General features: G+C 40.5%; 1 protein-coding gene across 3 annotated transcripts in view; it reads left to right on the forward strand.

Moving 5' to 3' along the window:
• The window catches only part of spag8 (sperm associated antigen 8), a 462,677-nt gene that overhangs the window by 296,057 nt on the left and 151,787 nt on the right, over window positions 1-14,833 (forward strand). The gene's annotated exons all lie outside the window — the stretch shown is intronic.

A 14,833-nucleotide genomic window follows, 5' to 3' on the forward strand; every position in this document is an offset into this window, starting at 1 on the left:
CAATAGAACTGGACTTGTATATTAACTGAAACAGCTGGCAACTGAAGTGTAGAGCAGAGTGGGAGAGAGAAACTAAGGGAAAGGGAAATCAGTGAAGGGTTAAATGGCACAGTGGCATCTAATGTTTGGTACTTAGAATATTAACACAATATTTTGGATAATAACCCCCCCCCACCCGGACTTCTGAAAATTTATTAATAATGTGTTTGTTTTAATGATGAGTCAAGAAAATTACAGAACTGAACAGGATATTGACTACAAACAGAAGAGATTCTGCAGATGCTGGAAAGCTTGAGCAACACATACAAAATGCTGAAGGAACTCAGAAAGTCAGACAGTTTCAGCCCAAAACATTGAGTACTTATTCCCCTTTATAGATGCTGCCTGACTTGTTGACTTCCTCCAGTACTTGAGCGTGTTGCTCGTGGTATTCGTTGTACTGGGAAGGAACAACCGATATTCTGAGCAACACTCTCAAATGACTGCTGAATGTGACCTTGGATTAAGCTCAGGTAGAATACAGTAAAAGAAGCATTCATCTTCTGAATACCAATGGTGGTTATCATGAAGTACTTAGAATAGTGAGGTGATGGTTCAGAGTTCAAGGTTCAAAGTGAATTTATCATCAGTGTACATATACGTCACCATACACAGCCCTGAGATTTATTTTCTGTGGGCAATCACAGTAACTACAATAGAATCAATGGAAGACCAGAGCCAACAGCACAGACAACAACCAATGTGCCAAAAAAATGAACAAACTGTGCAATTACAGAAGGAAAGAAAAAATAATGATAAATAGTTAAGCAATAAATATCAAGAACATGAGATGAAGAGTCCTTGAAAGTGAGTCCAGTTCAGTGATGCGGTGAGTGAAGTTATTCTCTCTGGTTCAAGATCCTGCTGGTTGAAGGGTAATAACCATTCCTGAGTCTATGGTGTGGGTCCTGAGGCTCCTGTACCTTCTTCTTGGTAGCAGCAGTGAGAAAGGAACGTGGCCTGGATAGTGTGGGTCCTTGATGACGGATGCAGCTTTCTTGCGACAGCGCTCCATGTAGATGTGCTCAATGGTGGGGAGGGATTTACGCATGATGGACTGGGCCATATCCACTACTTTTTATAGACTTTTTCTGTCCAGTGTGCTGGGGTTTAAGAGTGTGAGAGAGCAAAACTGAATTTTGCAGTTTAAAGAATATTTCCACCATTTGCCAACATCAGAAATATTTTATGCCACTTTAATTGCAGCCTTTTTACTTCCTTGAATTAAGTCACAGAAACAACAGGTGTCCTGCAATAGTAATAGCTTTATTTAAATACAAATGCTACATTACTATGAAATGCTATGAAATTACATTTAAATCACTGAATCAAATACAGTTCTTATGGATTATAGTCAGTCAGCAAATGTTGGTAGCCGTGAGGACTGAAATGCAGGTAAATTTTAATGCTATTCTCCTTTTTCTGCTCTTTTTATGTTAGGAAAACCATAATTATCTGCTTGCATATACAAGTATTCATTGAGGAAATCCTTCTCCAGGTTGCAGTAGTTCCCTTGGTTGGAACTTGCTGCATTTCTACACAGTGTCTATTTTACTCTTAAGGGGCTTCTGACAAAGCATTTTACATTGCTGTAAACTGATATATTTTAGCTATGCTTCTAAATTGAACTCTGAGTCATTAAATGGACGATGCATCTCGAGATATTTAGCTAATTTTAGCTGCAGGTAAGTTAATAATATTCTACGCTTCATACTCTCTGTGTTCTGTGTGTGTGATGTGGGAATTCTGGGAGACCTCCGGTTTCCCAGATAACCACATCTGCACCAGGTGCACTGAACAGCAGCTCAATTACCTTAGGTTTATATGGGAGACTGAGGAAGTGATAAATAGGAGCTTCACAGAGGTAGTCATCCCTAGTTTGCATGAAGCAGGTAAATGGGTGACTGTCAGGAGAAGGAAGGGAAATAGGCAGCCAATCCAGAGTACCCTGTGGCAGTTTCCCACAATTTGAATACTGTTGAGGGGGAAGCCACAGTGACAGGGTCTCTGGCACTGAAGAGAATGGAGGTGAAGATAATTGCAGCTGTGATAGGCGATTTCATAGTTAGAGAATAGAGACGAGATTCTGTGGAAGGATAGAGACACCTGACTGGGATGTTAGCTCCCAGGTGCCAGCGTCAACGATGTCTTGGGGTGGGTCTACGGCATTCTAAAGGGGGAGAGTGAGCAGTCAGAAGTATTAGCACCAATTACATAACTAGGAAAGGTGAGGAGGTCCTGAAGAGAGATTTTAGGGAGCCAGGTAGAACTTTGAGAAACAGGACCTCTCGGGTAGCAACCTCTGAGTTGCTGCCTATGCCATGCACCAGTGAGGGTAGGAGTAGGATGATTTGACAGATCAATGTGAGACTGAGGAACTGGAGCAGGGGGCAGGGGTTCAGATTTATGGATCATTGAGATATCTTCTTGGGAAGGTACGACCTGTACGAAAGGGATGGGTTCCACCTGAACCCAAGGGGGACCAATATCCTTGCAGGCAGGTTTGCTAGAGCTGTTTGGGAGGATTTAAATTAATTTGGCAGTGAGATGGGACTGCAGTAATAGTGCTGAGGATGAGGTAGTTGGTTTACAAACAGAGGCGGTGTGCAGTGAGAAAGCTATCAAGGAGTGGTTGATAATAGGGCAAAATGGCAGTCAACAGGATGAGTTGCAATGTAAAAGGGTAACAAGACTGAAAGTGGTGATAAATACAGGACTGAAGGTGTTATACTTGAATATACACAGTATACGGTATAAGGCAGTAAACTGTAGCACAGTTACCAATTAGCTTGTATGATGTTGTGGGCTTCAATGAATCTTTGCCGAAAGTAGATTATAGCTGGGAAATTAACATCCAAGAATACACTTTGTATCAAAAGGACTGGCTGAGGGAGCTGTTGCTAAAAATGAAGTCAAATCATTAGAAAGAGATGACATAGGATCAGAAGGTGCTGAGTCATTGTGGGTAGAGCTAAGAAACTATAGGGTGAAAAGACCCCGATGGGAGTTATATAGACCCCTAAACTAGGGGTCTACATAAGGATGTGGCCTACAAATTACAATGGGAGATAGAAAATGCATGTCAAAAGGACAATGTTACAATAGTCATGGAGGATTTCAATATGCAGATAGATTACAAAAACCTGGTTTGTGCTAGATCCCAAGAAGGGGAGTTTGTAGATTGGCCATGAGAGGGCTTTTTAGAGCAGCTCATGGTTGAGCCCACTAGGGGATCAGCTATTCTGGATCAGGTGCTGTGCAATGAACCAGAATTAATTACAGCACTTAAGGTAAAAGAACCCTTAAGGGCAAATGATCATAATATGATCAAATCCATCCTGAAATTGGAGAAGGAGAAACTAAAGCCAAATGTATCAGTAGTACAGTGAAGGGAATTACAGAGGCATGAGAGCAGAGCTGGCCAAAACTGATTGGAAGGGAACACTAGATAACAGACCACTGGAAAATTATGCTGGAGGGGTAGTAATGGGGGACAAGGAAATAGTGAACAAACTAAATAATTATTTTGCCTCAGACTTCATTAGCAGTATGCCAGAAGTGCAGGGTTGTCAGGGGACAGAAGTGTGTGAAGTTGCCATTACAAGGGAGAAGGTACTTGGGGAAACTGCAAGGTTTGAAGGTAGATAAGTCACCTGGACCAGATGGTCTACACCCCGGAGTTCTGAAGGAGGTGGCTGAAGAGATTGTGGAGGCATTGGTAATGATATTTCAAGAATCAATGGTATTGTTCCATTGGACTAGAAAATTGCAGATGTCACTCCAAGAAGGGAGAGAGGCAGAAAAAAGGAAATTATATGACAGTTATTCTGACCTCACTGGTTGTGAAGATATTGGAGTTGATTGGTAAGGATGTGGTTTCAAGGTACTTGGAGGCACATGATAAACTAGGCCAAAGTCAGCATGATTTCCTTAAGGGAAAATCTTGCCTGATATATCTGTTAGAATTCTTTGAAGAAATAACATGAAGGTAGACAAAGGAGAGTTGGTTGATGTTCTGTACTTGGATTTTCAGAAGACCTCTGAAGAAGTGCCACACATAAAGCTGCTTAACACATTAGAGCCCATGGTATTCCAGGAAAGATACTAGCATGGATAGAGCGTTGTCTGAATGGCAGAAAGCAAAGAGTGGGGATCAAGGAAGCCTTTTCTGGTTGACTGCCAGCGACTAGAGGCATTCTACAAGGGACTGATTTGGCACCACTTCTTTTTATATTACATGCCAATTGTTTGGATAATAGAGTTGATGGCTTTTGGCCAAGTTTGCGGACAATACTGAAGATAGGCAGAGGGGCAAGATGTTTTCAGGAAGCAGAGCAGCTATCAAGGGACCTAGACAGATTAGGAGGATAGGCAAAGAAGTAGCAGATGGAATATAGTGTCCGGAAGTTTATGGTCAATCATTTTGTTTGACGAAATAGAAATGTAGACTACAGTATCTTTCAAATGGAGAGAAATTTCAAAAATCTGAGGCACAAAAAGATTTAGGAGTTCTTGTGCAGGGTTCCCTAAAGGTTAATTTGCAGGTTGAATCAGTGGTGAAGAAGGTAAGTGCAATGTTAGCATTTATTTTGAGAGGACTGGAATATTAAAGCAACGATGTAATGTTGAGGCTTTATGAAACACTGGTGAGGACTCAACTGGAGTATTGTGAGCAGTTTTGGGCCTGTAATCTAAGAAAGAATGTACTGACAAATCCTACCTGCAGGCTGAGAATAAATGGGGAAGACATAAAACAAGTACAGAACTTTTGCTACTTAGGAAGCTGGCTGACATCAGATGGCAGGTGCAACGTGGACATTAAAAGAAGAATAGGGATGGCAGAAGACTCCTTTACGAGAATGAAGAGTATACTGACCAACACTAAACTATGCATGACAACCTGCCTCAGAGCACTGAAATGTTACGTTTATCCTCTTATGTTATATGACTCAGAATGTTGGACAATATCTAGTAACATGAGGAAATGAATTGAAGTAGCAGAGATGTGGTTTTTGAGGAGGATGCAAAGAATATCATGGACAAAATGAATATCTAACAAGGATGTCATGAATAGAGCGAGCACAAAAAGAGAAATAATGTATGAAATCATGAAAAGACAACGTGACTTCATTGGACATGTGATTAGGAAAGAGGAGTTAGAATGCACGGTAAATATGGGAAAGGTTGAAGGGAAGAAAGCAAGAAGAAGGCAAAGACAAATGATGATGGAGACAGCAGCCAGTGAACTGGAAATGAATACCAATGAATTGATCCACTTGACCTGAAACAGGAGTGTGTGGGCCATGGCAGTCGAAGCTCAAACTGGGCACGGCACCTGATGATGATGATGATGTACTGACATTGGACAGGGTTTAAAGGAGGTTCACGAAAATGATTTCAGGATTGAAAAGCTTATCATATGAGAAGCATTTGATGGCTCCGGCCTTATTCACTGGAATTTGGAAGAATGAGGGGTGGTCTCATTGCAGACTATCAGATGTTGAAAGGCCTCGATAGAGTGGATGTGGAGAAGATATTTTTTGTGGTGGGGGAGTCCAGGTTCAGAGGGCACAACCTCAGTTTAGATGGATGTCCATTTAGAATGATGAGGAGGAATTCCTGATTAGTCAAGACATGTTTGGATATGGGGTTAAGGCAAGAGATTGGGGCTGAGAGGGAAATGGATCAGCCATGATGAAATGGTGGAGCAGACTCGAGGAAATCTGCAGATGCTGGAAATTCAAGCAACACACACAAAATGCTGGTGGAACACAGCAGGCCAGGCAGCATCTATAAGAAGAAGCACAATCGACGTTTCGGGCCGAGTCCTGATGAAGGGTCTCGGTCCGAAATGTCGACAGTGCTTCTTATAGATGCTGCCTGGCCTGCTGCGTTCCACCAGCATTTTGTGTGTGTTACTTAATATCGGATACAGCTTCTGTATAACTTTCATGCTCATACATTCTGTACCTCACCTATTGAAGCCAGCCACCCTATATTGTTAACCAGTTTATTAACCTTTAACAATCTGTGAATATATTTCTGATATAATTTGTCTTGATGAGACTAGAGCTTATTATTAAAAGCTCTATTTCACAGGTATTTTCCCTAGACAGATTTCACACTGATGTGGCAGACAATTAAGTCTTCAAGCATTAAATTACAGGTGCCAAACAAAAGATTATAATCTATTTGATATGCCAAATGGTGCTTGACATCCAATCCCAAATATGGTATAATTTCCTCCAATGTTCCTTTAATAAGACCATAAAATATACAGTAAGAGCAAAATTAAGCCATTTGGTATATCAGGTCTGCTTCAACTTCCAATCATGGCTAATTTATTTTCCTTTCAACCCCATTCTCCTGCCTTCTTCCCATAATCTTTGACACTTGTACTCATCAAGAACCCATCAACCTCTCCTTTAAGTATACCCAATGACTTGGTCTCCACAGCCATCAGTGCAAATCAGTTTCACAGATTCACCACACATTGACTAAAGAATTTCATTCTCATCTCTGTTCTAAAGGGGCGTCCTTTTATTTTAGAGCTGTGCCCTCTGGTCCTAGATTCTCCGACTGATGGAACCATCCTCTTCACGTCCACTCTATCTAGGCCTTTCAATATTTGTTAGGTTTCAATGAAATCTCCCCCTCTTTATTATAACCTCCAGTGAGTACAGGCACAGGGCCATCAAAGACTCCTCATGCATTAACCCTTTCATTCCCAGAATCATTCTTGCAAACCTCCTCTGGATCCTCTCCAATGCCAGCACATCCTTTCTTATATAAGGGGCCTGGAACAGTCCATAATACTCCAAGTGCATTCTGACCAACACCTCATAAAGCCTCAACAATACTTCCTTGCTTTTATATTCTAGTCCTCTCAAAATGAATGCTAACATTGCATTTGCCATCCTTATCACTGACTCAACCCGCAAGTTAATCTTTAGGGAATTCTTGTTGTAAATCTCTTGTAAACCACATTCTTGCAAACCTCCTCTGGATCATCTCCAGTGCCAGTACTTCCTTCCTTAGACATGTTGTTCCAGTTAATTTCAATCTGTATGGACAGGAATGATTTCTGCAACAAGTTTCTTCCCTTTGGTCTCTTTACAGCTACCACTTTATTTTCAATTTTTTCTGCATCTTCCTCAGCTTTCTTCTCCTGAAGTTACAGCACAGTTTTCTGAAACTTGCCAGTGCAGCTTTAGGAACATTGCAAGGCCAAAACAAAAATGATGAGCACAACATTGGAATATGAAAAGTTCAGAGTAAGCAATTTGCGCTGAGGCTGACAAAAAACAGACCGCAAACATTCACAAAGGAAATCTGGAAGCTGACTCGGGAGAGTTTTTGAAGGAGAGATTGAAAGAGAAGTGCTTGTGGTTCAGTACTTTGAATATTGACAGAATATTTTGGTTAGTAAAACTCCTCCAGAACTTTTGAAATGTTGTTAATAATGTGCTTAAGGCTACTTTAATTAATTAAATGTGAAGATTACTAAACCAAACAGGATATTAACTGTAAACATAAACACAAGAGATGCTGCAGATGCTGGAAGTCTTGAGCAACACTCCAAAAATGTTGGAGGAATTCAGCAAGTCAGGCAGCATCAATGAAGAGGAATAAACAATTGACCCTTCGACCCAAAACTCAAGAATGTTTATTCTCTGTCATAGATGCTGCATGATTGCTGAGTTCCTCCAGTACTTGGGGGTGTTGCTCAGGACATTGGTTTTACTAGAAGAAACAGACAGGTTTGTCCTGAGTGCTGAATGTGACCCTGGGTAAAGGTCAGGATAGGATATAATGCAGTTTAAAAAAAACATTGATCCTCTAAATAGCAATGGTAGGTATCATTTAGGATGACAACCATTACCTCAAATGTATCCATTCCAAACAATTATCTCTAGCAATTAATTTTTTTTAGCCCTCAAACATTTAAATTCTGTCTCCTTTCATTGAACTGCCCTCTAAATCTCTCTAACTGGTGCCATTACTAAATGAGTAGTATATCTCATTAGATGAGTCCTAATAATTCAAAATACTGCCTTACACTTCTGAGTTACATTAATCTCTTTCAGTTTGTACTCTTTTTAGGTAACTATGCCATGGCTGAGTCCTATTCTTCAGTGTAAATTCACTATGGAGCAATAAAAAAGCTGCTGGTAAAACTTAGCAGGCCAGGATGCATCTGTGGAGGCAGAGGCATGGATTGGGATACTGCTGCAAGACTGAACATAGAGAGGAGATAGCCAGCATAATGAGATGGAAAGCAGGAACTGGCAGATGAAAGATGGAGCTAGGTTAGGAAGGGTGTTTCTGGGCAGATGGACCCAGCTGGAGGAGGAGAGTTGGAGGTGGAGACAGAGTCAGGAAAGTGAACAGCGTAAGCAATGAAGACCATGAAACAGTTCATGGAACTATGATTATGTGGTCACTATAAAGACTTGGTTGAGAGAGAGCAAGAATTGGTGCTTAATGTCTAAGGGTTTCAATGTTTAGAAAAGTTAGAGTGAAAGGTAAAAGAGGTAGGGGAGTTGCACTGCTAACCAGAGACAATTTCACAGCTGCTCTCAGAGAGGACTTAATGGAGGGCACATCAACTGAGTCTACAGTATATGGGTAGATTCCAGGACATTGAGGAACAGATATGCAGCCAGATTAAGGGAAGGTGTAAAAACAGTAGGGTTGTTGTCATGGGAGGAATTGAACTTCCTTAATATAAACTGAGACCTTCTGAGTGAAAGAGGTTTAGATGGGACAGAATTTGTTAGGTGAATTCGGGAGGGGTTCTTATATCAATATGTAGATAGGAGGAGTTGCACTGGGCCTGGTGTTGGGTATGAGCCTGGCTTGGTAACCAACCTCTCAGTGGGTTAACAGTTAGGGAACAGTGACCTAAACTCCTTCAGTTTTAAGCTAGCTCTTGATAAGGATAAGTATGGACCTTGTCAGAGAGTATTACATTTTTGTAGGGCAAATTATGAGAGTATTGGCAGGAAATAGGGAGAGTTAATTGGGAATAGCTGTTTTTGGGCAAGTACACATCTGGCATGTGAAAGGTGTCCTGCACAGGGTACAGGACAGATGTGCTTCAGTAAGAAGAAAGGACAAGGATGGCAAGTAAGAGAACCTTGGATGTTGAGATAGATAATAAATTTAATCAAGCAGAAAAAGGAAAAGAATGTAAAGCCTCAGAAGATAGAATCAAACTGAGCCATTGAAGATTATAAAGAAGCCAGAAGAGCACTCAAGAAGGGAATTAAGAAAGCAGGGGTTCGGTGGGGGTGGGGGGGGGGTGGGTATGAAAAGTCTTTGGCAAGTAGGATTAAAGAGTATCCTAAGGCACTCTATGCAAACATCAAGAGTAAGAGGATAACTAGGGAGAGGGAAGGACCGTTGAGACATGACAGTTGTAGAGAAGTTACTGGACATAATTCTTAGTGATAAGATTTATGAACATTTGGAAAAAAAACAGAGAGCCAGCATGGCTTTGTGCAGGGCAAGTCATGTCTTACTAACTTGATTGAATTTTATAATGAGGCAACAAGGGTGATGGATAAAGACGTTATGAATGTATGGTGACAAGGGTGATTGACTGAAGAATGCTGTGGATATTGTCCACATGGATTTTGTTAAGGCATTTGGCAAGGTCCCTCATGGGAGGCTCATTCAGAAGATTAAAAAGCATGGGATCCATGTTGAATTGACTGTTTGGATTCAGAACTGGATTGCCCATATAAGACAGAGTGTAGTGGTTGGCAGGACTTATTCTAGCTGGAGGTCTGTGATTAATGGTGTTCCACAGGGATCTGTACTGGGAGCTCTGCTGTTTGAGGTGCATATAAGTGACCTGAATAAAAATGTACATAGGTGCATGATTTGCAGGTGACACAAAGGTTGTAGGTGTGGTGGATAGCATAGAAGACTAGCAAGAATAAAATGGGATATAGATTAGTTATGGATATGGACAGAAAAATAGCAGAAGGCATTTAACACATATATGTAATGTGTGCGCCTTGGTAGGTCAAATGCAAAGAGACAGTACAGTTACAGGAAAGATCCTAACCATACTGATGAGCAGAGGGATCTTGGGGTCCAAGTTCATAGCTCCCTAAAAGTAGGTAAACAGGTTGGTAGGGTGATTAGGAAGATATATGGTATGCTTGCTTTTAATAGTTGAAGCATTGAATTCATGTCAAGAAGTTATGTTGCAGCTTTATAAGCCACATCTGATGTTTTGGTCACTCCATTTTTGGAATGATGTTGAGGCTTTGGAAAGGGTGCAGAAGAGGTTTACAAGGATGGTGCCTGGATTAGAGGACGTGTTATCATGAGGCATTGAACAGATTTGGATTATAACCTCTGAAGGGGCAGAGACTGAGGCGAGATCTGATAGAGGTTTATATAAGATTATGAGATAGATGAGACAGACAATATTTTTTCCCCAGGTCTAAATTGACAGTGCATGCTGAATTGTTACCTTTCGGAAACTCCTCCCAAAGTTATAGCAGTGAAATGGGAAAAGCTTTTTAAGAAATTCCAGGCACAGATTATTTTCAGGAAATGATCAATCACCAACCCATTCCCTTTTTGAAGGGTGTGATGATGGAGATATTTTAATTCTATGTCTCAATTAATTACTCAAATTTAATATTTTCTTTTAACAATGGGGCCAAATGTTGTCATTTCCCTCAAAATGACAGCCAAGTCTTTGGAAGAGGGTCTGTTTTCATAAAGCCAATGATTAGGTTTACTTGCACTCACTTTCCCATTGGCCTTTAAGGTTACACACATGCTTTCTGCTGCTTATACACAATATCCAATAACATCCATCTACCATATGTCAGCCAATTACATAACTGGTCTAATCTCTTTGTGGTAGGATTTCTGTCCTACTCATCATCTGCCCACATAATTTCCTGTTAGCAATAACTTTAAAATGACTACTACAGACATCCTTTTTCCTATTACTGACACACAGCAGGGACACCAGAACAGATTCCTGTGCAGTTTTACCAGTAATTTGGGGCTCATTTTCTGGCTCTTCTGATACAATCTTCTGCGATTCACAAAGTTCTCCAGTATGATAAAATGGATCCTTGACTTCACATTCTATCTCGTTATGTTCCTGACCCTTATTGTTTACCTGCACTGCACTTTTGGAAGCTGCTACAATTTATTGTTTTACCCTGCTCTCAATGAACAGTGCATTAATTTGATTGGAATGAACAGGATGCAAGATGAGCATTTCACTGTAACTCGGTACCTGGGTCCAAGTTCCTGGGGGCCAACATCTCTGAGGATGTATCCTGCGCCCAACACATTGACGCAGTTACGATCATGACGTAGCAGTGGCTATATTTCTCTTGGAATTTGAGGAGATTCGGTGTGTCACTGAAGACTTTAATAAATTTCTACATATACTCCATGGAGAGCAGTCTAACTGCTTGCATCAGTGTCTGGTATGGAGGGCGCACTGCACTAGATCAGAAAAAGAAACTGCAGAGGACTGCAAACTCAGCTCCATCATAGGCATTGCTTCCTCAGAAATGAGGATATATTTGAAAGACAACGTCTCAAGAACATGGCATCCATCAATAAGGATTACATCACCCAGGACATGTTCTCTGGAGATACAAGGGCCTGAAAACACACACTGACAAGGAACACTGGTGCACCTCAAGGATGCATGTTTCTATACCCATTACTGTGAGATTAGGCACAGCTCAAATCTCATCTAAGAATTTGCAAATGACACAACTATTGTTGACAGTATTTCAGATGGTGACAAGCAAGCATATGGGTGAGTGGTGTTGCAAGAACAACCTTGAAACCAACATCAGTAAGACCATGGAATTGATTGTTGACTTTAGGAAGAGGAAACTGAGGGAACACACACTAGTCCTCATTAATATATTGCAGTGGAAATGGTGAGCAGTTTCAAGCTCCTCAATGTCAACATCTCTGAAGATCTATCCTGGGCCCAACATATAGATTTAATTACAAAGAAGGCATGACAGCAGTTATATTTCATTAGGAGTTTGAGGAGACTTGGTATGTCACTAAACACTCTGGACAATGTCTACAGATGTTCTGTGGTGAGCATTCTAACTGGTTGCATCACTGCCTGGTATGGAGGGACCACTGCACCGAATCGGAAAGAAACTGCAGAAGGTTGTAAACTCAGCCAGATACATCATGGGCATCAATCTCCCCAGCACTGAGGACACCTTCAAAGGGTGACGCCTCAGAATGGTGGCATCCATCATTAAGGACCTCATCACCCAGGACGCGCTCTCTTCTCAATGCTACCATCAAGCAGGAGGTACAAGAGTCTGAAGACACACACCCAATCTTCCAGGAACAGCTTCTTCCCCAACACCATCAGATTTCTGAATTGACAATGAACCCGTGTACATGACTTCACTATTTTTCAGCTTTCTTTTTGCACCACATAAGCATATATATTTCTTATTGTAATTTATAGCATTTTAATGTATTGCACTGTACTCCTGCTGAAAAACAACAAGTTTCATGGCATATTTCGGTAATATTTGAACTGATTCTGATTTGGTACAATAATAAACCAATTCCAGTTCCAAATGTAGCAGCAGAGTGGCAGGAGGAGAACAAATTTATGTGTTTCTGCCTCTGCCCACTGGAATCAAATAGGTGATGTGGCAGGGTGAGTTGGTATGGTCGTCTATGGCGTATGCAGAACATCCAGGCCAGAAACTTCTATGTACCTAACAGGAGTGAAATTAAATGTAAATATAAAAAAAAACTGAAGTTGTTAGCAGTCTGAAATAAAAACTGCCAGAAAAGGCTAATGGAAACTCTCAGAGGTCAGACAGCATCTGTAGAAAGAGTTAATATTTCAGACTGAAGACCCATTGCCAGAACTGAAATTTCAATAATACCAGTATACAGGCTCATTAAATGGTAGAATTGGTGTCCAAATGAAATTCATAGTTAATATAAGTCCTGAACTCCTGAAGAAATCACATATTGTTCACTTAAAGTTTTCACTTTTTAGAGGCCATTATATATTTCTCATGGGATGAGTACTCTCCTCTTGAAAACAACATATTGAATGGCCTTATTTAGCCCTCTTCAGTGATACACAATGTAAATGCTGCTATACTGCCTTAAATTTCGGCTGCAAGATGTAAGTGACAAGACTTAATGCACTCTTGCAGTTCTTTTCTCCAGTGCACTGCTGATGGTATGGCTCTCACCCATCCAGATCCACATTCTAAGCTCCCTATCTCAACTTATCTTCCTGAGCTCCTCTGGAGCTGTCTCATTATCTATTACTTTGATCATCTTGCCAATTCTTCTTTAACTACTGTGTTTTCATTTACCTTCCCATGAAGCAATGTGGGACTTCTTATGTTAATGGAACTATATGGAAGCAACGTGTTGCTATAGATCACTGTTTACTGTGACAATTTGTCTACTTTGCCCTTTTGTGAAAATCAATGTGAATAATCCACCCAATTCAGTTTTAATTTCCTGATCGTCTCTAATAGTTCTACCTTGAGTTAATCTTTAATGGACCCATCTGTTCTTTGGCTTTTTTTCTACTATTAATACAGCTGTAAAACATGTTTGTTTAGAAATAGAAAGGATCTAGTTTAGTGTGTTAAACAGTTCATTGCTAGGAAACTCAAAAGCCAATGCTTAGCAAATGAAAGACATCAGGCCAGCCCAGCTTGGGAATGAGGCCGAAGTGTCAGGGATCAGAAGAAATATGGGACTGATTAATATGTAGAGAGCTTGACTAAAGCTGATAGAATGGGAGATGGGCAAGGATCTGGGTTGGAAGATTAACAGGGTAATTCCACTCTAGAAAGTACATTACTTAAAGGGGAACCACCTACTTCAAGGTAGGACATGTTTCATAGTGAACCTTGTAAACCATGCTGTAACAGGTTTCCCAAGTGTTATGTTATGCTTATGCCAGAATGACCCACAAATGGCACAGGGCATATTTATCTAAATGAAAATCCCACTCCTTCTCCTCACCTCTTTATACTGGTGATCCAAAAGTCTCTGTCTAAAAGTTTGACTGTCTGTATCCCTCCACAGATGCTGCCTGACCCAACAAATTCCTCTCGCTGTTTATTTCTATGGATTCCAGCATCTGCAATCTCTTGTGTCTGCAAACGATTTCAGTTTCAATTCAACTTGTATTATTGTGACTTCATGCAATTTAATTTCCAGGCAGTTAGATCTATGGTGCCACCTTCATCAATTTCTTTTTCTTCCTTGTTCTGAGCCTTCCTTGCCTCCCATGTAGTTGATTTCCAAGTATTTTCTTTTTGTTTCACTGATTAGTTAAATTATTTTATTATTGTTTTCACTGTGGTCTTGTTGTGTAATTTTAAGAGCATTTATGTTTATTCCTTACACTGTGTAACAGTCCTAAATGCATTTCATTTTACTCTGCACAATTTTAAATTTCATTTCCTTGAATATTCATAATAAAACTGCAAATAATGACAGAATTAAAGTCTGGCCCCCCATCTTCACAGAACTTTCCAAAATACTTCTGATGTTTTTTGATGGCTTTGTGGCCAATTTTGCGGATGATACGAAGATAGGTGGAGGGGCAGGTAGTGTTGAGGAAGCAGAGCGATTACAGAAGAACTTAGATGGATTAGGAGAATCAGGAAAAAATGGCAGATGGAATACAGAGTCAGGTATTGTCCGTTCATGCACTTCAGTAGGAGAAATAAAATGGAGAGAAAATTCAAAAATATGAGGTGCAAAGGGACTTGGG

This window comes from Hemitrygon akajei, chromosome 13, assembly GCF_048418815.1.
Source record: "Hemitrygon akajei chromosome 13, sHemAka1.3, whole genome shotgun sequence".
Taxonomy (NCBI): Eukaryota; Metazoa; Chordata; class Chondrichthyes; order Myliobatiformes; family Dasyatidae; genus Hemitrygon; species Hemitrygon akajei.